Source organism: Saccopteryx leptura, chromosome 3 (assembly GCF_036850995.1).
Source record: "Saccopteryx leptura isolate mSacLep1 chromosome 3, mSacLep1_pri_phased_curated, whole genome shotgun sequence".
Taxonomy (NCBI): Eukaryota; Metazoa; Chordata; class Mammalia; order Chiroptera; family Emballonuridae; genus Saccopteryx; species Saccopteryx leptura.
The window spans coordinates 221070974-221095776 of NC_089505.1; the positions used below are offsets into that span (position 1 = coordinate 221070974).

General features: G+C 40.3%; 1 protein-coding gene across 1 annotated transcript in view; it reads right to left on the minus strand.

The window, feature by feature from the left end:
* VWA3B (von Willebrand factor A domain containing 3B) overlaps positions 1-24803 on the minus strand; it is a 225207-nt gene that overhangs the window by 46524 nt on the left and 153880 nt on the right.

Here is a 24803-nt window from a genome sequence, read left to right on the forward strand (position 1 = left end):
GGAACTCCTTCTCTGGTCACTAATCCGTGATGCTGCTCTCAGAGCTTAGCCCAGTTCTGTATCGCTATATCCTCACCCACACCAGGCTCCCTGAGGGTAGGCCACAGAATGCTGGCTCCAGGGTTTGTGAACTGATGTTCCAGGGACAACCTGCCTCAGTAAAATGAGGTGGGAGAGTACTGTCACTCTCCCTCTCCCAGAGGCCTTCTTCTGATCACGGGCCCAGCATGTGGGCATGGGGCTCTAGGAACACACTTTGGGGTGCTACCCTGCCCTGATCTCCTGTCATGAGCTTGGTGAGATCACAGAAAGTATCACCACTGGTGTGGTGATGAACAGACTCTGGAACCAGACCACCTGGACCTAGAGCTCAATAGCTTCTCCCCTTCCTAAATTTCGGGCAAAAACATTTCTGCGGGGTGGGAATAATAACAGTAACCCCTCCTAGTGTTACTGTTAGAACTCAGCGGTCTAGTGTGTGTCTGACATGCGTAGATGGAAGAAAGTAGGAAATAAGCTAGCTCAGAAGTTTCTGGCTCTTTGGGGCCTATTTAAAAATTGGATTTTTATAATCATGTGATGCATGTAACAATGATCAGGGCTTCTAAGACTTATAAAAAGGATTTATTGGATGCATTTTGGGTTTGCATGTATATGCTTTTCTAGAAAAAAATCTTTATCCAAAAACTCTCTTAAATATATACCTTGACAGCATAGGCAAGGGAGGCTGAGTGTGGACAAGGGCCTTAGAACTATAGGAGCCTGGGTTCAAATCTCAGGGCATCCACGTGCTGCTGTGTGCTCCTGTGATGTAGTTTTTTAAAACTTTACTGTTTTATTGATAAAACAAGGATAACACCACCTACCTTGGCACTGAGAGAACTGAGATACACACACAGGGGTTTGCAAAGGTAGGGTTAAAGTTGTTCATATGGAAAAAGATGTGTGGGTTATGATTATTACAATAGCTTTATTAACTCAAAAGAACGCCACAGTGGCACAGTGCACTGCCTTCTGCCCACCCCTGTATAAAGTGACTTAGGAGTTCACTGCCTCCAGGGTCTGGAGAAAGGCGAATCTTGGCAAGGCTGAGAAACCACTGGTGAATATGTGTTCAATTACCGTATTTCCCCATGTATAAGACACACCATTTTTAAAAAATTTGGCGGCTAATAACTGGGTGCATCTTATACAGTGGTTGTAGTTTGTGTTTTTTTTACTTGCATTTCCCGCTTTTTTGCGCTTGTTGTCTTTGCACTCATTGTTTCGCACTTGTTACAGTAGGTTACGTTTTGCCAAATTCTGCCCAGAAATGGCTCAGAAAAGATATTTGTACAAGTGCTGGATTCAAGTTAAAAGTCATCCAGTTTGCAAAAGTGAATGGAAATTGTGCTGCTGAATGTAAGTTTGGTCTTCCTCCAACTGAGAAATCCATCCAAGACTGGCTACGGGAAGAAGAAATCCTACTGAAAACGCCACAGCAGAAGAAGGCCATGAGAGGCAAGTCAGCAAAATGGCCTGATTTAGAGGGAGAATTGAAGATATGGATTGAAGAGCAAAGGGCAATTGGAATTCCTGTGTCCACAAAGATGGTTCAGCATGAGGCAAGAAGAATTGCTGATGGAAAAGAAGTGACTGATTTCAAAGGACACAATTGGTGCTTTAGGTTCATGAAACAGAATGGACTAAGCATGCGTACACACACCAGACTTGTCCAAAAGATGCCTGACAGCTATGAGCAGAAGGTCCTTGAATTTCATTGTTTTGTCATTCAATTTTAGAAGACACATCAGTTTGAGTTGGGACAGATTGCAAATATGGATGAAGTCTTCCTTCAATTTGATGTCACAAGTAACTGAACTGTTGATAAGAAAGGGGTGAAAACTGTAACTGTGAAGACAAGTGGACGTGAAAGGAGCCATTATACAGTTGTTCTAGCTTGTTGTGCCGACAGAAACAAGCTGCCTCCTATACTGATTTTCAAACACAAAACAATGCCAAAAGATGACATTGCTCACGAAGTGACTGTCAACGTTCATGACAAGGATTGAATGGATCAGGATGAGATGAAGATCTGGTTTGAGAAAGTTTGGAGGAGACCAGGTGGGCTCTTATGCAAACCTGTTCTATTGGTGCTTGATCAATTCAGGGCACACATAACAAAAAACACAAAGATTGCTGCAGAGCAAAAAACAAAACTTGCCATCATACCTGGAGGCTTGACATCCTAGCTCCAACCACTTGATGTCAGCATTAACAAATCCTTCAAAGCTGCCATCAGAGACGAATGGAACCAATGGATGAAGTCTTCTGAGGACAATTTGACACTAGCAGGAAGAGTAAAGGAACTAACTATAGGAGAAGTTTGTACCTGGGTGAAAAGATCCTGGGATAATATCAAGATTGAGATCATTGTCAAGTCATTTAAGAAGTGTAGCATTTCAAATGGCATAGATAGAACTGAGGACGAGGCAATATATGAAGACAGTGATTGTCATCAGACACAGATGAAGACAAGCTAATAGACGAGAGTTTTGACAGTAATGAGAAGTTGTATGAGAGATGACATCAGAGTAATGGCAGGGTAGGAAGCGATACTGATAAATCTCCCCCAAAACTCAACAAGATCTTCAACCAGAAACAGAAAAACCTATCCTTGGAGCCTCCAGATGTTTCGCAATACACCTGAAGGTATGGTCGAGCAACAAATTGGCTAAATATATAACCAAACCCCGAAGGAAATAGGGAGTAAGAAATGCTCCGCCTTCCTCACTAACCTAAACAGGGCGGCTTTCTCTGGGATCCGTGAATATAGAAACTGAGGCGGGCAAAGGGGGTGAATAGATCCAGGCCGCGGCACAAACGGCCGAACCAGGCTGTGGCACGGAGATCCAAGCCAAGGAAAAACTGATCCTGTGGCAACCCGGGCAATACAAGCTAACACTCGCGCCAAACCCAAACAAAGAAAGACAAGCGGGGCAGCCATTTTATCCGATCTCCTGGTCCGCGCGCAGATAGTGGGCGAGAGATTTCTTCCTAGGCCCCGGGAGTCGGTGTCCGTGTTACCCCACAGAGAGGCAGAGTCAGAGGCCTTTCTGTGGGCCGAAAGTGGAATCTCTGGGCAGCCCCAGCGCCCTGGGAAAGCCGCGCACGGGAGGGAGCGAGAACTAATTCCAACAGTGGAACTTTTCCGTGCTCGTAGGGGATTCACTCAGAGGGAAACACAGCTGGCCTCATATCCTGGTCTGCACGCGCAGATAGTGAGCGAGAGATTCCTCCGAGTGCCTCGGCAGTGCACGCCTGTGTTATCGCACAGAGGGGCAGAGTCAGGGGCCTTTGTATGAGCCAAAGCGGAATCTCGGGCCGCCCCAGCGCCTTGCAAAAGCCGCGCACGGGGACACAGCGAGAGCCAATTCCAACGCTGCAACTTTTCCATGCGGTTGGGGGTTTCACTCAGAGCGTGAAACTGCTGGCCGGATATCCTGGTCTGCGAGCGCAGATAGTGAGCGAGAGTTTCCTCCAAGCGCCCCGGAAGTGGGCGCCGCCTGTGTTACCGGACAGAGTGGCAGAGCCAGAGGTCTTTGAGTGGGCGGAAACCCCGCCTGATTATGCTAGCAGCTCTGACTGACTGAGCCTTACCCAGAACCCTGTGCTGAGTGGAAATAGAGTGGGGAGTTGCCAGCTCTTTGAGCCTCTTACTATCCAGGCAGAGGCAGCAGCAACCCCATAGCTGGATTATCAGGCTACTAATTGAGGAAGGAAAGACTAGGAGAAAGGCTCCAGGAACATGGACTCTCTCACTGTCGGAGCCTATAAATGATAATGAGCCTCGACTGCCAACGAGACTAAAGCACAATACATGACATCGCCATAGAGACTTATCAACTGCAAACCTCTACCTGAGCGTGCCAAAGGGGCAGAACCCGGGGCACAGAGTCACCGACCAGGAAGAGGGAGAGAAAAGAAAAAGCAAAAAGATAACCTCTCAAAATCAAGAATAATCCGCAGACTTTATAACCTATCCCATTTTATTATATTTGTTTGTTTGTTTCTCTTATCTTCATTCTTGTTATTTTTTTTCCTCCTCCAATTTGGCCGATTAACTCTCTGCCGGTCTTACTCTCTCCTCTCCTTGAACTACACTACCCATAAGTGTTACATCTGCCATTATCTTTTCTCTCCTCCTCCTTTCTCTCTATGAGGGTTGCACTCCAAAACCCTTAACTCTCTCTCTCTCTCTCTCTCTCCTCTTTTTTCTTTTAGTGGTTCCCTCTTTTTTTCTCTCTCTCTCTTTCTTTTCTCCCTCTATATTAGTTTCTTCCTTTCTCCTTTACATCTCCTCTCATTCAAACCTCAATAACAAACAAATTATCTTATCTGGGACTCAAACTTATGTTTGTGGCATTTTGGGGGTTTTTTACTTCACCTTTTTAACTCACTAGCAGTGCTCCCATCCCTGGCTCTCCATTTTATCTAGTTCTTGTTCCACTAAATACAATAGTAATTTTTAAATTTGTCCCCCCATTTTTCTGTTTTCCTCTTATTCCTCGCATCATAACTCTTAGTCAACCAACACCTAAAAGCAAATAATTTTATTCTTGACCCAAATTTTTTCCTTATTTGCTTTTTGTGGGTCCATACCCCCTTCTTTTTACTTTTTTTTTCTTTTTTTTTTGCCCCTTTATTACTTTTCCCCAATTCAGGCCCTCCATTACAGGCATTGTTTGTTATAATTCACAGTTCACCACAAGATTTTCTCAAGAAAGAGGGGAGAGGAGAGGAGAGGAAAAAAGGAGGGGGGGAATAATTTCCTTTTTTTAAAATTTTTATTTTATTTTATTTTTCTTTATTTCATTATTAATTTTTTTTAAAAAAAAACTCTTTTCGATTTTTTATTTTTTGACTTTTTATTCTTTATTAAATCTCATTAATACTATCAACAAAACCACCCTCAGATGCCATTAAGGAAGAGAAAATCGAATATCATGGATACAAAAGAAAGAGAGGTAACACAGCTAGATGAGGAAAAATCTATGGAGAAAAAATTTAATATATTGGAAACCTTGGAGCTAAATGACAGAGAATTTAAGATAGAAATCCTAAAAATACTCAGAGATATACAAGAAAACACAGAAAGGCAATTTAGGGAGCTCAGAAAACAACTCAATGAACACAAAGAATATATGTCCAAGGAAATTGAAACTATAAAAACAAATCAAACAGAGATGAAAAACTCAATTCACGAGCTGAAAAATGAAGTAACAAGCTTAGCTAATAGAACAGGTCAGATAGAAGAGAGGATTAGTGAAATAGAAGACAAGCAACTTGAGGCACAACAGAGAGAAGAAGAAAGAGACTCAAAAATTAAAAAAAATGAGATAGCCCTACAAGAATTATCTGACTCCATCAAAAAGTATAACATAAGAATAATAGGTATATCAGAGGGAGAAGAGAGAGAAAATGGAATGGAGAACATACTCAAACAAATAATAGATGAGAACTTCCCAAGCCTGTGGAAAGAACTAAAGCCTCAAGTTCAAGAAGCAAACAGAACTCTGAGTTTTCTTAACCCCAACAAACCTACTCCAAGGCATATCATAATGAAATGGACACAAACCAACAGCAAAGAAAAAATTCTCAAGGCAGCCAGGGAAAAGAAGAATACAACATATAAAGGAAGGCCCATTAGATTATCATCAGATTTCTCAGCAGAAACTCTACAAGCTAGAAGAGAGTGGACCCCAATATTTAAAGTCCTGAAAGAGAGGAACTTTCAGCCACGAATACTATACCCATCAAAGCTATCCTTCAAATATGAAGGAGAAATAAAAACATTCACAGATACAGAAAAGATGAGGGAATTTATCATCAGAAAACCCCCACTCCAGGAATTACTAAAGGGGGTTCTCCAATCAGATACAAAGAACAAAAAAAAAAAAAACAGAGCCACAAGTAAAAGCTCCAAGAAAAACACAATAAAACCAAATTTAAACTGTGACAACAACAAAAAACAAGGGGGGGGAGAGAAGATGGAGATTAACAGTAGCAAAGGATGATGGAGTGCAAAAGTACTCAGAAAATAGTTCGCTACAATGAACAGGGTAGGGACCCTTTTCATTACTCAAAGGTAACCACCATTGAAAAAACCACCACAGAAGCACATGAGATAAAAAAGATAGCAACAGAGGAAAGATGTATGGAATACAACCAAATAAAAACAAAAGATAGAAAAACAAAAGAGAAGGATCAAACAAGACACAAAACTAACAGAAAGCAAGATATAAAATGGCAATAGGGAACTCACAAGTGTCAATAATTACACTAAATGTAAACGGATTAAACTCACCAATAAAAAGGCACAGAGTAGCAGAATGGATTAAAAAAGAAAATCCAACTGTATGCTGCCTACAGGAAACTCATCTAAGTAACAAGGATAAAAACAAATTCAAAGTGAAAGGCTGGAAAACAATACTCCAAGCAAATAACATCCAAAAAAAAGCAGGTGTAGCAATACTCATATCGGATAATGCTGACTACAAGACAGGAAAAGTACTCAGAGACAAAAATGGCCATTTCATAATGGCTAAGGGGACACTGAATCAAGAAGACATAACAATTCTTAATATATATGCACCAAACCAAGGAGCACCAAAATATATAAGACAGCTACTTATTGACCTTAAAACAAAAACTGACAAAAATACAATCGTACTTGGAGACCTCAATACACCGCTGACGGCTCTAGATCGGTCATCCAAACAGAGAATCAACAAAGACATAGTGGCCTTAAACAAAACACTAGAGCACCTGGATATGATAGACATCTACAGGACATTTCATCCCAAAGTGACTGAGTATACATTTTTCTCCAGTGTACATGGATCATTCTCAGGAATTGACCATATGTTGGGCCACAAAAACAACATCAGCAAATTCAGAAAAATTGAAGTTGTACCAAGCATATTTTCTGATCATAAAGCCTTGAAACTAGAATTCAACTGCAAAAAAGAGGAAAAAAATCCCACAAAAATGTGGAAACTAAACAACATACTTTTAAAAAATGAATGGGTCAAAGAAGAAATAAGTGCAGAGATCAAAAGATATATACAGACTAATGAAAATGACAATACGACATACCAGAATCTATGGGATGCAGCAAAAGCAGGAAGTTCATATCACTTCAGGAATATATGAACAAACAAGAGAGAGCCCAAGTGAACCACTTAACTTCCCACCTTAAGGAATTAGAAAAAAAAAAGAACAAAGACAACCCAAAACCAGCCGAAGAAAGGAGATAATAAAAATCAGAGCAGAAATAAATGAATTAGAGAACAGAAAAACTATAGAAAAAATTAATAGAACAAGGAGCTGGTTCTTTGAAAAGATCAACAAAATTGACAAACCCTTGGCAAGACTTACCAAGGAAAAAAGAGAAAGAACTCATATAAACAAAATCCAAAATGAAAGAGGAGAAATCACCACGGACACCGTAGATATACAAAGAATTATTGTAGAATACTATGAAAAACTTTATGCCACTAAATTCAACAACCTAGAAGAAATGGATAAATTCCTAGAACAATACAACCTTCCTAGACTGAGTCAAGAAGAAGCAGAAAGCCTAAACAGACCTATTAGTAGAGAAGAAATAGAAAAAACCATTAAAAACCTCCCCAAAAATAAAAGTCCAGGTCTTGACGGCTATACCAGCGAATTTTATCAAACATTCAAAGAAGACTTGGTTCCTATTCTACTCAAAGTCTTCCAAAAAATTGAAGAAGAAGCAATACTTCCAAACACATTTTATGAGGCCAACATAACCCTCATACCAAAACCAGGCAAGGATGGCACAAAAAAAGAAAACTACAGACCAATATCTCTAATGAATACAGATGCTAAAATACTAAACAAAATACTAGCAAATCGAATACAACAACATATTAAAAAAATAATACATCATGATCAAGTGGGATTCATCCCAGAATCTCAAGTATGATTCAACATACGTAAAACGGTTAACGTAATACACCATATCAACAAAACAAAACCACAAAATCTTATCAATAGATGCAGAAAAGGCTTTTGATAAAATACAACACAATTTTATGTTTAAGACTCTAACAAAACAAAACCACATGATCTTATCAATAGATGCAGAAAAGGCTTTTGATAAAATACAACACAATTTTATGTTTAAGACTCTAACAAAATGGGTATAGAAGGAAAATATCTCAACATGATAAGGGCCATATATGATAAACCATCAGCTGACATCATATTAAATGGCACAAAACTTAAGGCTTCCCCCCTTAAATCAGGAACAAGACAGGGTTGTCCACTCTCTCCACTCTTATTTAATGTGGTACTAGAGGTTCTAGCCAGAGCAATCAGACAAGACAAAGAAATAAAAGGCATCCATATCGGAAAAGAAGAAGTAAAGTTATCACTTTTTGCAGATGATATGATCCTATACATCGAAAACCCCAAAGAATCCACAAAAAAACTACTAGAAACAATAAGCCCATACAGTAAGGTCGCAGGATACAAAATTAACATACATAAGTCAATAGCCTTTGTATATGCCAGCAATGAAACAGTTGAGAACGAACTCAAAAGAATAATCCCCTTCATGATTGCAACAAAAAAAATAAAATACTTAGGAATAAACATAACAAAGAATGTAAAGGACTTATATAATGAAAATTATAAACCATTGTTAAGGGAAATCGAAAAAGATATAATGAGATGGAAGAATATACCTTGTTCTTGGCTAGGAAGAATAAATATAATCAAGATGGCTATATTACCCAAAGCAATATACAAATTTAATGCAATTCCCATCAAACTTCCAATGACATTTTTTAAAGAAATAGAGCAAAAAATCATCAGATTTATATGGAACTATAAAAACCCCCGAATAGCCAAAGCAATCCTAAAGAAAAAGAATGAAGCTGGGGGCATTACAATACCTGACTTCAAACTCTATTATAGGGCCACGACAATCAAAACAGCATGGTATTGGCAGAAAAATAGACACTCAGACCAATGGAACAGAATAGAAAGTCCAGAAATAAAACCACATATATATAGTCAAATAATTTTTGATAAAGGGGCCAAGAACACACAATGGAGAAAAGAAAGCCTCTTCAATAAATGGTGCTGGGAAAAATGGAAAGCCACATGCAAAAGAATGAAACTGGACTACAGTCTCTCCCCCTGTACAAAAATTAACTCAAAATGGATCAAAGATCTAAACATAAGACCTGAAACAATTAAGTACATAGAAGAAGACATAGGTACTCAACTCATGGACCTGGGTTTTAAAGAGCATTTTATGAATTTGACTCCACAGGCAAGAGAAGTGAAGGCAAAAATTAATGAATGGGACTACATCAGACTAAGAAGTTTTTGCTCAGCAAGAGAAACTGATAACAAAATAAACAGAAAGCCAACTAAATGGGAAATGATATTTTCAAACAACAGCTCAGATAAGGGCCTAATATCCAAAATATACAAAGAACTCATAAAGCTCAACAACAAACAAACAAACAATCCAATAAAAAAAATGGGAAGAGGATATGAACAGACACTTCTCCCAGGAAGAAATACAAATGGCCAACAGATATATGAAAAGATGCTCATCTTCTTTAGCTATTAGAGAAATGCAAATCAAAACTGCAATGAGATACCACCTCACACCTGTTCGATTAGCTATTATTAGCAAGACAGGTAATAGCAAATGTTGGAGAGGCTGTGGAGAAAAAGGAACCCTCATACACTGTTGGTGGGAATGTAAAATAGTACAACCATTATGGAAGAAAGTATGGTGGTTCCACAAAAAACTGAAAATAGAACTACCTTATGACCCAGCAATCCCTCTACTGGGTATATACCCCCAAAACTCAGAAATATTGATATGTAAAGACACATGCAGCCCCATGTTTATTGCAGCATTTTTCACAGTGGCCAGGACATGGAAATAACCAAAAAGCCCGTCAATAGATGACTGGATAAAGAAGATGTGGCACATATACACTATGGAATACTACTCAGCCATAAGAAATGATGACATCGGAACATTTACAGCAAAATGGTGGGATCTTGATAACATGATACGAAGCAAAATAAGTAAATCAGAAAAAACCAGGAACTCCATTATTCCATACGTAGGTGGGACATAAAAGTGAAACTAAGAGACATTTATAAGAGTGTGGTGGTTATGGGGGGAGGGGGGAATGGGAGAGGGAAAGGGGGAGGGGGAGGGGCACAAAGAAAACAAGATAGAAGGTGACAGAGGACAATCTGACTTTGGGTGACGGGTATGCAACATAATTGAATGACAAGATAACCTGGACTTGTTATCTTTGAATATATGTATCCTGATTTATTGATGTCACCCCATTAAAAAAATAAAATTATTATAAAAAAAAGAAGTTGTATGAATTTTATAATGAATAAAACTTGAGTTCAATCACTTTATGTAATACATTTTTTTTTCGAGTTTCAGGCCCCAAAATTAAGGTGCATCTTATACATGGAAGCCTCTTATACATGGGGACATACGGTACTTAGCATATCTAATTTTAATTCAATCCTTTAGGAAAAAATGTTTCCAAGAGCATATTTTCTTTTCTTTTTTAAAAAGATTTTATTTATTCATTTTAGAGAGGATAGAGAGAGAGAGAGAGAGAGAGAGAGAGAGAGAGAAGGGCAAGAGGAGCAGGAAGCATCAACTCCCATATGTGCCTTGACCAGGCAAGCCCAGGGTTTTGAACCAGCAACCTTAGCATTCCAGGTCAACGCTTTATCCACTGCACTACTATAGATCAGTCCAAGAGCACATTTTCATAATCTCTGTTGTTCCCCTATTTTCCATCTTCACTGAAATAATTTAAAGCACACAGAACATAAAAAATGGGTGAGTGCAGGAGGAAAAAGATGGCAGCGGAGTAGGCGGATGCACAGACACCCAGCTCTCACCACCAAACTGGAATACAAATCAATTTAGGAAAAATCAGCATGAAAAACCAACACTGAACTGCAAGAACAGCTCTCAAAAGCCAAGGAGCAAAGAGGAAGACACAATAATCCTGGTAAGGAGTGCCTGAATCTCCTCTGCTTACAGGAACGGAAGGGGGGGGGTGAGGCTGAGAGCCCAGAGAGGATTTCACAGAGGAAAAAGAGCAGAAACTACTGCTCACAGCCACTTACCTGGTGACCAGGGAGCAAGGTGGGTTGAAAAGACCAGCTTATCTCCCAAGTGGAAAGGATAGGGAGAGGGACAGACTGTGAGGGGCTAAGGTATGCAAGAAACGAAATAAAAAAGCTGACTCATTCGTGCTGGAGGTGGCCATAGCTGGGGGAGGGACTGAACCTTTCACAAAATGGAGCTGAATTGCTTCTGGATCAGAGATCTCCGGACATCTATCCAGCTCCAATCAGCACAACAAGACACAGCTGAAAACAAGAAGTGGGGAGGAGGGGCAGTAACTCAGGTCTCCATGGAGATCTGAGATACACCTCCCCCTACTGAAGCTGAGAAAACACCCTGCCCCCAGTGAGATTAGCTGGCTAAAGAGGCCTTCAGAGTCTCAGGTTACACCCATCGCATTCCTGGATACAGTTTCAAGGAAGCCCCCTGCTGAGATCAGTAAACAAGACTATCACCTGTTAAGAAAACAAACATATCAAGACTTCAAAACTGCCAAATCCGAAAGTGGATTACAGATAACAGCTGATACCAACCCAATAAGACCTAGAAATAACACAACTGAAAACTGGAGGCAGACAACACCAAGCCTAGACTCAACCAACTCTACAAATAAAACACCCAAACACAATGAGAAGACAAAAAAGTGCAATCCAAATGAAACCACAAGAGATACCTTCAGGAAATGAACTGAGTGATATGGAAATAATCAAACTTCTAGATGCGGAGTTCAAAATAATGATTGTAAGAATGCTTAGGAATCTTAGAACAACAATGGATGGTCATTATGAACACCTAAATAAAGAAATAGCAAGTATAAAAAAGAATCAGTCAGAGATGACAAATAAAATATCAGAAATAAAGACCACAATGGAAGGAATTAAAAACAGGATAGATAGAGCTGAGGATCGCATCAGTGAGTTAGAGGACAACTGGAATAAAGGCATGAAAGCAGAGAAGAAAAGAGAAAAGAGACTCAAAAAGTCAGAGGAAACTCTTAGAGAGCTCTGTGACAACATGAAGAGAAATAACATCCACATCATAGGGGTTCCTGAAGAAGAAGAAAAAGAACAAGGGATAGAGACTTTGTTCAATCATATCATAGCTGAAAACTTCCCTAAATTAATGCAAGAGAAACTCTCACAAGTCCAAGAAGCACAGAGGACTCCATTAAAGAGAAACCCAAAGAAACCTACACCAAGACACATCATAATTAAAATACCAAAGCTAAGCGATAAAGAGAAAATATTAAAAGCTGCAAGAGAAAAAAAAGCTATCACCTACAAAGGAGCCCCCATAAGGATGACATCCGACTTCTCAACAGAAACACTTGAGGCCAGAAGGGAATGGCAAGAAATATTCAAAGTAATGCAGAACAAGAACCTACAACCAAGACTACTTTATCCAGCAAGGCTATCGTTTAAAATTGAAGAAGAAATAAAAAGCTTCCATGTGGCACATATACACTATGGAATACTACTCAGCCATAGAAATGATGACATCGGATCATTTACAGCAAAATGGTGGGATCTTGATAACATTATACGAAGTAAAATAAGTAAATCAGAAAAAAACAGGAACTCCATTATTCCATACGTAGGTGGGACATAAAAGTGAAACTAAGAGACATTGATAAGAGTGTGGTGGTTACGGGGGGAGGGGAGAAAGTGAGAGGGAAAGGGGGAGGGGGAGGGGCACAAAGAAAACTAGATAGAAGGTGACAGAGGACAATCTGACTTTGGGTGATGGGTATGCAACAAATTGAAAGACAAGATAACCTGGACTTGTTATCTTTGAATATATGTATCCTGATTTATTGATGTCGCCCCATTAAAAAATAAAAATAAAAAAAAATAAATAAAAAGCTTCCCAGACAAAAAACAACTCAAGGAATTCATTACAACCAAGTCAATGCTGCAGGAAATGTTAAGGGGCCTGTTGTAAACAGATCAAAGTGGGAAAAGAATATAGCAAAAAAGGAATACAGCTTTAAAGAATAAAATGGCAATAAACAACTACATATCAATAATAACCTTAATGTAAATGGATTAAATGATTCAATAAAAAGACATAGGGTAGCTGCGTGGATAAGAAAACAGGACCCATTCATATGTTGTCTATAAGAGACACACCTTAGAACAAAAGACACACATAGATTGAAGGTAAAAGGATGGAAAAAAACATTTCATGCAAATGGAAATGAATAAAAAGCGAGGGTAACAATAGCTATATCAGACAAAGTGGACTTTAAAACAAAGGATATAGTAAGAGATAAAGAAGGCCACTACATAATGATAAAGGGAGTAATCCAACAGGAAGATATAACTATTATAAATATCTATGCACCTAATATACGAGCACCCAAATATATAAAGCAGACTTTGATGGATTTAAAGGGCAAGATCAACAGCAATACTATAATAGTAGGGGATTTCAATACCCCACTAACATCACTAGATAGATCCTCAAGAAAGAAAATTAACAAAGAAACAGCAGACTTATTGGAAACACTAGATCAACTCAATTTAATAGATATCTTCAGAACCTTTCACCCTAAAGCAGCAGAATATACATTCTTTTCAAGTGCTCATGGTACATTCTCTAGGATAGACCACATGTTAGGGCACAAAAGTGCTCTCAACAAATTTAAGAAGACTGAAATCATATCAAGCACTTTCTCCGATCACAACGGCATGAAACTAGAAATGAATCACAACAGAAAAGCTCAAAAATTCTCAAACACATGGAAACTAAATAGCAGGTTGTTAAATAATGAATGGATTAAGAATGAGATCAAAGAAGAAATAAAAAAAAATTCCTAGAATAAAATTACAATGACCATACAACAACTCAAAATATATGGGACACAGCGAAAGCAGTGCTGAGAGGGAAGTTCATAGCACTACAAGCACACTTTCAGAAGCTAGAAAAAGTTCAAATAAACAACTTAATCCTGCATCTAAAAGAATTAGAAAAAGAACAGCAAGTAAAGCCCAAATGTAGTAGAAGGAAGGAAATAATAAATATCAGAGCAGAAATAAATGACATAGAGGCTAAAGAAACAATACAGAGGATCAATGAAACTAGGAGCTGGTTCTTTGAAAAGGTAAACAAGATTGATGAACCTTTAAGTAGACTCACCAAGAAAAAGAGAGAGAGGACTCAAATAAATAAAATTAGAAATGAGAGAGGAGAAATAACAACTGACACAACAGAAATACAAAATATTGTAAGAAAATACTATGAAGAACTGTATGCCAAAAAACTAGACAACCTAGATGAAATGGACAAATTCCTTGAAACATATAATCTTCCAAAAATCAATCTGGAAGAATCAGAAAACCTAAACAGACCGATTACAACAAATGATATCGAAACAGTTATCAAAAAACTCCCAACAAAGAAAAGTCCGGGGCCCGATGGCTTCACAACGGAATTCTACCAATATTCAAAGAAAAACTAACTCCTATCTTTCTCAAACTATTTCAAAAAATTCAAGAGGAAGGAAGACTTCCAAGCTCCTTTTATGAGGCGAGCATAATTCTGATTCCAAAACCAGGCAAAGACAACACAAAGAAAGAAAATTATAGGTCAATATCTCTGATGAATATAGATGCTAAAATCCTCAACAAAATATTAGCAAACCAGATCCAACAATATATGGAAAAAATTATACACCATGATCAAGTGGGATTTATTCTGGGGAGGCAAGGCTGGTACAATATTCACAAATCAATCAATGTGATTCCTCACATAAACAAAAAGGAGAAAAACCATATGATAATTTCAATAGATGCAGAAAAAGCATTTGATAAAATCCAGCACCCATTCATGATCAAAACTCTCAGCAAAGTGGGAATACAAGGAACATACGTCAACATGATAAAAGCCATCTATGAAAAACCCACAGCCAACATCATACTCAATGGGCAAAAGTTAAAAGCAATCCCCTTAAGACCAGGAACAAGGCAGGGTGCCCCCTTTTACCACTCTTATTCAACATAGTCCTGGAAGTCCTAGCCACAGCAATCAGACAAGAAGAAGAAATAAAAGGCATTCAAGTTGGAAAAGAAGAAGTAAAACTATCATTATTTGCAGATGATATGATATTGTATATAGAAAACCCTAAAGTCTCAGTCAAAAAGCTACTGGACCTGATAAATGAATTCAGCAAAGTGGCAGGATATAAAATCAAGACTCAGAAATCAGAGGCATTTTTATACGCCAACAATGAACAGTCAGAAAGAGAAATTAAGGAAACAATCCCTGTTACTATTACAACCAAAAAAATAAAGTACCTAGGAGTGAACTTAACCAAGGAGACTAAAGACTTGTACTCGGAAAATTACAAAGCATTGATAAAAGAAATCAAGGAAGATACCAACAAGTGGAAGCATATACCGTACTCATGGTTAGAAAGAATAAACATCATTAAAATGTCCATATTACCCAAAGCAATTTATAAATTCAATGCAATACCAATTAAAATACCAATGACATACTTCAAAAATATAGATCACATATTCCAAAAATTTATATGGAACCAAAAGAGAACACAAATAGCCTCAGCAATCTTAAAAAAGAAGAATAAAGTGGGAGGTATCACACTTCCTGATATCAAGTTATACTACAAGGCCATTGTACTCAAAACAGCCTGGTACTGGCATAAGAACAGGCATATAGATCAATGGAACAGAACAGAGAACCCAGAAATAAACCCACAGTTCTATAGACAACTGATATATGACAAAGGAGGTAAGGAAATACAATGGAGTAAAGACAGCCTCTTTAACAAATGGTGTTGGGAAAATTGGACAGCTACCTGCAAAAAAGTGAAACTAGATCACCAGCTTACACCACTCACAAAAATAAACTCAAAATGGATAAAAGACTTAAATGTAGGCCATGAAACCATAAGCATCTTAGAAGAAAACATAGGCAGTAAGCTCTCTGACATCTCTCGCAGCAATATATTTGCTGATTTATCTCGACGGGCATGTGAAATAAAAGACAGTATAAACAAATGGGACTATATCTAACCATAAAGCTTTTGCACAGCTAAAGACAATAAGAACAGAATAGAAAGACAAACTACACAATGGGAGAACTTATGTCTGATAAGGGGTTAATAACCAAAATTTATAAAGAACTTGTAAATCTCAACACCAGGATGACAAACAATCCAATCAAAAAATGGGAAAAAGAAATGAATAGACACTTCTCCAAAGAGGACATACAGATGGCCAATAGGCATATGAAAAAATGCTCAACATCACTAATCATTAGAGAAATGCAAATTAAAACCACAATGAGATATCACCTCACACCAGTCAGAATGGCGCTCATCAACAAAACAACACAGAATAAGTGCTGGCAAGGATGTGGAGAAAAGGGAATGAAGACTGGTGCAGCCACTGTGGAAAACAGTATGGAGTTTCCTCAAAAAACTGAAAATCGAACTGCCTTTTGACCCTGCTATCCCACTTTTAGGAATATACCCCAAGGACACCATAGAACGGCTCCAAAAGGAGAAATGCACCCCCATGTTTGTGGCAGCATTGTTCACAATAGTGAAGATCTGGAAACAGCCCAAGTGTCCATCAGAGGACGGAGTGGATTAAAAAGGTTTGGTATATATATACTATGGAATACTACTGAGTCATAAGAAATGATGACATCGGATCATTTACAATAACATGGATGGACCTTGATAACATTATACAGAGTGAAATAAGTAAATCAGAAAAAACTAAGAACTATATGAATCCATACATAGAAGGGACATAAAAATGAGACTCAGAGACATGAACAAGAATGTGATGGCAACAGGGGTGGGGATTGGGGGAGGGGGGATGGGGTGAGGAAGGAGAGAGGGGTTGGGGGAGGGGAGGGGCACAAAGAAAACCAGATAGAAGGTGACAGAAGACAATTTGACTTTGGGGGAGGGGTATACAGCAAATGTCAAAATAATGTGGAGATGTTTTCTCTCAACATATGTACCCTGATTTATCAATGTCACTGCATTAAATTTAATAACAAAACAAAACAAAACAAAATTTTTTTTTATTAAACAAGAACATCAAAAAAGCAGACTACAAGTCAAAGAAAATTGTTCGATTATGCAAATGAGATGCAAAACCAACTTGTATTTCATTGGTGAAAATGCAGTAGATAAAAGGCTGAAAGTACTGGAGTATCTGCATGGTCCCTGATCCCCTAATTTTTATGAGCTGTGTATTAATATTATTAAATAATAATATTAAATAATTTACTTAATATAAACATAAAATTACTAACACTAAATAATGAATATAAATTCAATCAATATTTAATATTAGTCATATTAAATTTAATATTATTAATAATAACAATATAGTGTAATATTTTTCTAAGAGTACTAAAAGGCTTTCCAAGATTTACTCATTGGAAGGAAGAAATGGGCAAATTACTTACTGTGTATTCTGTGTTTTCTATTAAGGAAGAAGGGCTCTCTTCCTTCAGTCTGGGAAGTGGGAGCCCCATGTGTCCTGGAAACCCCTGAGAAGGGCTGTATGACAATAAAACTTCATTTATGTTGCTCTTTTAGGATCAGCAGATTCAGGGAATGAAAGGGGGAAGTAATTTTAACATGAAAGTCTCTTGTGTATAATTCACATAACCTTCATACTGCCCTGGGAGATAGATTTTGTAAATAAGAAATCTGAAGCCACAGTTGTCACATGATTTGCCAAGGAGACATCAGCGCCAAGAGTGAAACTGGGGATTGTCTGCCCTCAGAACCTCGGACTGAGGCCCTGCACCAGGTGTTCACACACCGGGAAATTACAGAAGTTAAACATTTGAATGAGGTAAGCAAATTAAATTATAATATAAATACTATTGTTATATTACGCTTTGAAAAACTAAATTTGAAAAATTTTATTGACTAAACTTTATGGACGAAAAGGGGATCACACGCTGAATCTGACAAGCTCAGGGAAAGCCTGCATGGTGGCCTTGCAGACTCAGAGACCTACAGTAACCACCCAGGATGGTCTGAAATTAAAACTATCTAACTAAAAGCAGTTTATGGTAGGCATTTTTCTCTGCTGCATTTTGCATCTACAATAAGTACCTGATAACATGCCCTTGAAATGTAAGAGTCCCTTTCTTTTCCTGCCCCCTCAGGGCAGGCATCCCACCAGAGCAGGAGCCTACAAACCCCCTCATTGTTATTGTTACCATGTTAATTATTAAATGTTAACTATTTTATTTCTGCCAATGTAAAAGAAGTTTCAGTATATATATTTTTACTTTTTACCCAATCCCAAAGATTTTCCTGCTTTGCTTTCTCCCGCCTCTCTAATCTATCACCAATTTCATGTAACCTCCTTATGTTCTACCTTTTGATTCTAATGTATAAAATAAGTGGTGAAACTGACATTTTCCAGAGCACTTTGTCAATTTGTTGAGACTTTGTTTCTGGGCAGTTGTCAACAGTTTGGCTCAAAAAATTCATAAAGGTTTGGAAATTTCTTACATTAACAACTTGAATTAGATCAAATTCAAATTAAATTTCAATAGTCAAATATACATATTGTGACTTTTGTTAGGAAGAGGAGACAAAAAGAAAGCAATAAGGAAGGAAAAGTCAGGTCCCCTACCTCCTGTTCTTGAGGAGGAAGAAACAAGTGATAGATAGGTGAATTCCAAACTGCCCTTTCGCTGTTCCTCTTGGCTGCCTGACCCCACCCTTAATTACCGGACAATCGCCCATGGGACAAAGGAATTCCAGGAAGCTGGTCAATCACCCCAATGAAGAGTATTCCAGAAAGCCAACATACCAGCACACCCTTGCTCGAGGCTATCCCCAACCCTATAAAGTTTTACCTCAGTCTGTTTTCAGTGCTCTTCTCCCCGGGAGAAGTGCCTGGCAGGGTTCCTTTCTTCCTTTCAATAAAGCCTGCTACTCTGGTCTTTTGGACTCCCATGGATTCCAACAAGAAGAAGAATGCAAGGGAAGGGAGCCTGCAGGGGCAACTGAGTCAACCAGTTATAGATTAACTACTTCCTATAGTTCTCTGAGAGGGTGACTGGGGCCACTTGCTACAGAAAGCAAAGAAGATAAAACTTATCTGAAAATCCCTTCCCCTTTTCTTTTCTCAAAAGCTTTTAAGAAACAATGTTTACATACCTTAATTTAAAAATTCCAACACTTATTCTCTGAACCCACTTAAATTCACCCTCCCATCCTGAAGTCATGAGAATGATGTATACCTATAGACAAAGGAATCGCAAGCCCCTTGCATGAAAATCTGTATTCTGTAAAGGTATAAAAGGTGCAAGAAATCTAACTTTGGGAAGCACATGTTTGGTTGCCTTTTTGGGGGTCATGCTGCTCTGCCGGCTAAATAAATCCTACTTCCTTCATCAAGTTGTCTGGGCGTTTTTGTCCTCCTTTGATTCCTGCAATAGCAAGGCTGCCCGGCCCTACCCTGTGATGGGAGCTTGCTCTCTCTCTCTCTCTCTCTCTCTCTCTCTCACACACACACACACACACACACACACGTGTGCGCGTTGGCTGTGGGGAGGCGTGGGTGTCCTGAGGGCCGCACAGGGTGGTGATGGCGAGCTGAAAGCTTCACTGCAGAGGGCCATGGCCTCCCTGAAAGAGGCCAACTGGGGGACAGGAAGAGGAGCAGCAGAGCTTGCAGGCAAAGACAGGCCTGCCTGGAGCAGAGGGCGAGGCAGAGGAAAGGGCCATGCCAGAGGGGCTAACAACAGGGCACAGGCTCAGGCTGGGGAAGGGTGAGCTTTGGCCCATTTGATCCTGCCTGCGAGAGAAAGGAAGGGCAAGACTCCGCAATCTTGAGGGTCCGGAGGGGCCTGTGACAATGTGGGGAAAGGCCGGCCTCTACCAGACGGAACCCCACGTGGCAGGGGTCAGGCTTTGTCCTTCTTTGGAACACATTGGGCACACTGCGCAGTCTAGCAGACCAGTGTGTGCCAGCTTGGGACATAGTATTAATTTTTGCATACTTTATTTCATTTTCCTCTCCCATGTGGTGGTCATTGAAAACCCAATAGCACAACTTCTAGAATGAAGAATAGGCTAGCCTGGAGAAGCCAGGCTCGCTCTGTTAAATGAAGTGCTGTGCACGAAGAATTATCAAGTGCTGGGTGTGGAGGTGACTAGAGAGCTAAAGCAGAGTGAGCCTAGGTCACCAGCTGTATGGAAAGGCCCCTATCTCAGCACTAACACAAGGAACCTAAAAGGGTACAATTTTCACAGTCGTCAACTTGATTGTCCTCTTGATCTTGATATAAAAACTGTTTACATAACAGCACACCCTTATATTATCTCTATTATCTCACTATTGGGGGGTTTTATCAGTCACTTTACAGAATGTGAGGTGCCAGAATGACCAAATTCACTCTGGTAAAGGGGAAGGCTTAAAGATCTCACGAAAACACTCTCAGGTTTCATTTCTTTAACCCTGCCAGCACGAGTTTCGTTTCAGGGCTTGCGGCAGGTGACAAACCTCAAAGAAATGTCTGATGGAGTCACCGACGGTTGAAACTGCTGATGACTGGAAATGAACCAACATCCATAATTGGTGAAAAGCACCCCTGTGCCCAGCGATAGCGACAGCCAATCAGCAAATGCCCCGCTAGCCTTCCTACGTCCCTAAACGTAGCCCTTAAAACATGGTCTGAGTGTGTAGCTGGGGCTGCTCTCCCTTATGAGACAGCCCGGCAGGTTTCCTTTCATTAAAGCCTGTTACACTGGTCTTTTGGACTCCGATTGATTCTATCATTTGGTGCTGAAACTAACTGCCTGGACGATCCCTCTTTGCCGTCCAAACTTACAAACAGGGAAGCAGTGGACAGCAGCAGCTCATCCCGGGCTTACTCCTTGATTCTGTTTGAATGTGTAATTATAGGTTGATTGGCTGGTGATCTGGCCCTGTCCCAAACCCCTGCTGGACCAGAAGTAGGAGATTTTTTGAAGCTTTCCCAATCTCCAGTAGGCTCCTTTCCTTCTCTCACCCTCACTCTACTCTCTGAGGTTCACAGTTTGGGAGGCTTCTACTCCAAGCAGCCTGCTTCTATGGACTTTCTCGAAAGTCTAGGCACCTAGCCAGGTTGCTTTCTTCTTCTCTGGAACTGAGGTCTCTGGTGACAATCGGTTTCCTCACGTCCCACACACTCTACTCTACTCAGAATAATTGAGTTTGAGGACGCTCTTCTCTTTCTTTAATCTCAGCCTAACATGGGCTCCTCCAAATCTCAGGCCTCAGAGACTACTCCTTTGGGACGCTCCTCCTTCCTCCCCAACTCCCGTCTACTTTCTTTACCTATCATGGGGACCTACCGCGTGGCCCCAATATAAACTACTTTCAATTATAGTACACTCAAAGATCTCAATAATTTTTGCCACCAGACAGGGAAGGCCTCAGAAATTCCCTATGTACAGGCTTTCTTCTTTCTCCAATCTCTACTCTCCCTCTGTTCCTCTTGCTTGACCTACCAAATAGTTTTAGCAAAAACCCCTTCTCCCCCATCCTCTAACCACGTGGCGCCACCACCAGCACCTCAACCTCCTCTTCCTCCTCCTCCTGCAGATTCTGACCCTCCTTCTTTCCATCCAGCTATTCACGCTGTCTGTCCATCTGCTTCCTCTCTTCCTCCCCTCTATGCTGACAACTCCCTGCCATCTCGAGAAACTTAAAAAGGCAGAGTTGTCTATTGAGCTGTGTGAGTAACTAATCTGTTTTGTCTCTTTGTCAGAAAATATTTCTAGTATAATTTTAATTGAAACAAGTAAAGTGCACTCATTTAAATTTCTTAATTTATATTTGTATGTGAAGTCTTTGTTTAATGTGTAACTATGTCTGTTTCTAAGGCCTTAAACCAATAATTACCTGCCTCTTAAATCAAGGCTTACTCATCCCCATGGACTCTCCTTGAAATACCCCCATCCTTCCTGTTTGAAAACCTTCAGGGGCTTATCACCTCATACAAGATTTACACCTAATCAATGAGGCAGTAGTTTCCCTCCATCCAGTAGTTCCTATTCTCTACATATTACTGTCACACATTCCTTCAAACATCATTCACTTCATGGTCCTAGACCTCAAGAATGCCTTATTTACCATTCCTCTACACCCTGACTCTTACTTTCTGTTTGCCTTTACTTGGACTGACCCAGACACTAATGCAGCCCAGCAACTTATGTGGACTGTCTTACCCCAGGGGTTCAGAGATAGTCCACACCTCTTTGGGCAGGCACTAGCTCAGGATTTAGCAGCATGCAGTCTTGAAACTAGTACTCTCTTACAATATGTAGATGACTGACTCCTCTGCAGCCCCTCCCTGCCTGCCTCAAAGAGACACTCTGCCACCCTTCTTAACTTCCTCACCATGAAGGGATATCGTGTCTTCTCTGCTAAGGCTCCACTTCACTCTCAGTTCGTAGTCTATCTGGGCATTGCCTTAACCCTCACCACCCTAGATCGAACTCAGACCCTTCGCAGTATCCAACCACATACCACTGCAAATCAAATCCTTTCTTTCCTCAGTCTAATAGTCTTCTTTAAACACTGGATTCCCAATTTTGCTTTCTTAGCCAAACCCCTCAACGAGATCTCCTGAGTATGGCTTTTAAGGTCTATACAGCCCAAGAGAGCTCAGGCAAAATACCAGCTCTTGGCAGCTATTCTTAAAGTCTCCAACACCCCTAAGGGGCCTCGTAAAACTCCACCAGGGTCCTGCTTCAAGTGTGGAAAGAAAAGTCATTGGGCAAAAGCCTGTCCAGCTCCACAGCCCCCACCAAGGCCTTGTCCTCACTGTGGGAAAAGGGGACACTGGAAGGTAAACTGCCCCCTCGTTCCTCTAAGGGAGGGTTCAGTCTCTTCTAGCCCTACCCCAGCCATCTGTGACCTAACCTTGCCCAGCCTGCTGGCACTTGACACTGAAACTGAAGGTGCCCAGGGCTGTCGACCCCCATCTCACATCACCATCAAAGAGCCTAGGGTGGCTATTCAAGTAACAAGTAAGCCGATCTCATTTGCCACTTACTTTGCCTTGCCCAAATATTCAGATCCTACTCATCCCTTAAGGATCTCTGTTATGGGTGTTGATGGTCTTGTTTCCTCCCTATTGGCCATGAATCCACTGCCTTATCTAATACATGGTGTCTCCTTTGCACACTCTTTTTTCCTCCTGCCTTGATGCCCTATACCTATTTTAGGCCAGAACCTACTCTCCAAATTCAGAGCCTCTCTCTCCTTTCACTTCCTGTCCTCAGAGTCGGCTCTGTTATTGCTTCTCAGCCAGCCAGATTTGCCCAATTCTGCTATAAATTTACCTCTACCACCCAGCATAGTGAATCCCAAGGCTCTCCTCACCACCCCCACTGCGGCAAAACTCCAGGGAAAGGTCCCCTAGTTTCATGTCTCCAGGTTAAAGAAACTAGAAGCTCCATCTCCACACATGCCTACGAATGACCATTACAGTCAACCTGAATCATCACCTAGATACACCTGCTCCCCCTTAGGGCCCACCAAAGTCAGTTTGACTAAAATCCCCAAAAAAGAACAGCCTGAGCAGTGAGTAACTATAATTACCCCCTGACAACAGACAGGATGGAGATTCCAGCTTGCTCTATTTTTTCTTATCTCCTTACCCTTAAAGGCATACTCTGCCCCCATACCCTCCCTCTTGGAATCCTCTCATCTAGAAAGTTCTCTTAATCTTATTTAAAATCTCGTGATCAAGACTAACTCCTCCTATGCAGCCAACTGCTGGATATGTCTGCCCATGTCATCTTCAGCTTACTCAACTCTCCCTATTCCTCTTAATGATACTCATATCCTTCACACCACTCTTATGTACAAGATTCAGAAAGGGGCCACCTGCTGTGAGAGAGCCAGCACTCTCATAAGAGATTACCCCCATCTCAGCTGCAAACTGAGCAAACAAGCTATACTAAACCTACTATTCCCAGCTTGACAAGCTCCTTCCACAGCCCTTTCCAACCATGGACTCATACCTATCAATCCTCCCTGGGGACCAGGTCTACAAGAGAACACAGGGAAAAACCCCTTTCCAACCTACCTGGACAGGGCCCCATCAAAGTGGAATGAGACTCACACTGGACTCACCTCTCCCACATTAAGCCTTATCCCACCAATACCCCTAAAACCTACATCTCCACCCCCACAGGTTCTCTGTCTCTCAAAATCTCCACATGTTCCCCTATCCAAGAAGAACCAGACCAGTCCATCTCATAATGTTCCTCCAAGAGGCCATAACCCACCATACCGCCCAGTCCAGCAGGCACTCACAACAGGCAACTGCCAATGACCACCTTGCCAGATTCTTCTACTTCCTTCTTGAGGCCTCCGAGGACCTCTCCTGGTTTAGGCCTCACTCCAGTGAAATTGACGGACTCCTCAATTGGATGCAGGACTTGGCCTGGCAAGGTTCTCTACTTGAATTTTCTCCAAAAGAAACAGCAGCTTTTCAATTTCTTTTTCTCTTCCTCTTAATCACTCCTAAGCCCAACCACCATGTTCTCAGTTCTTGACCTCCTAACACCAGCTCTACTTTC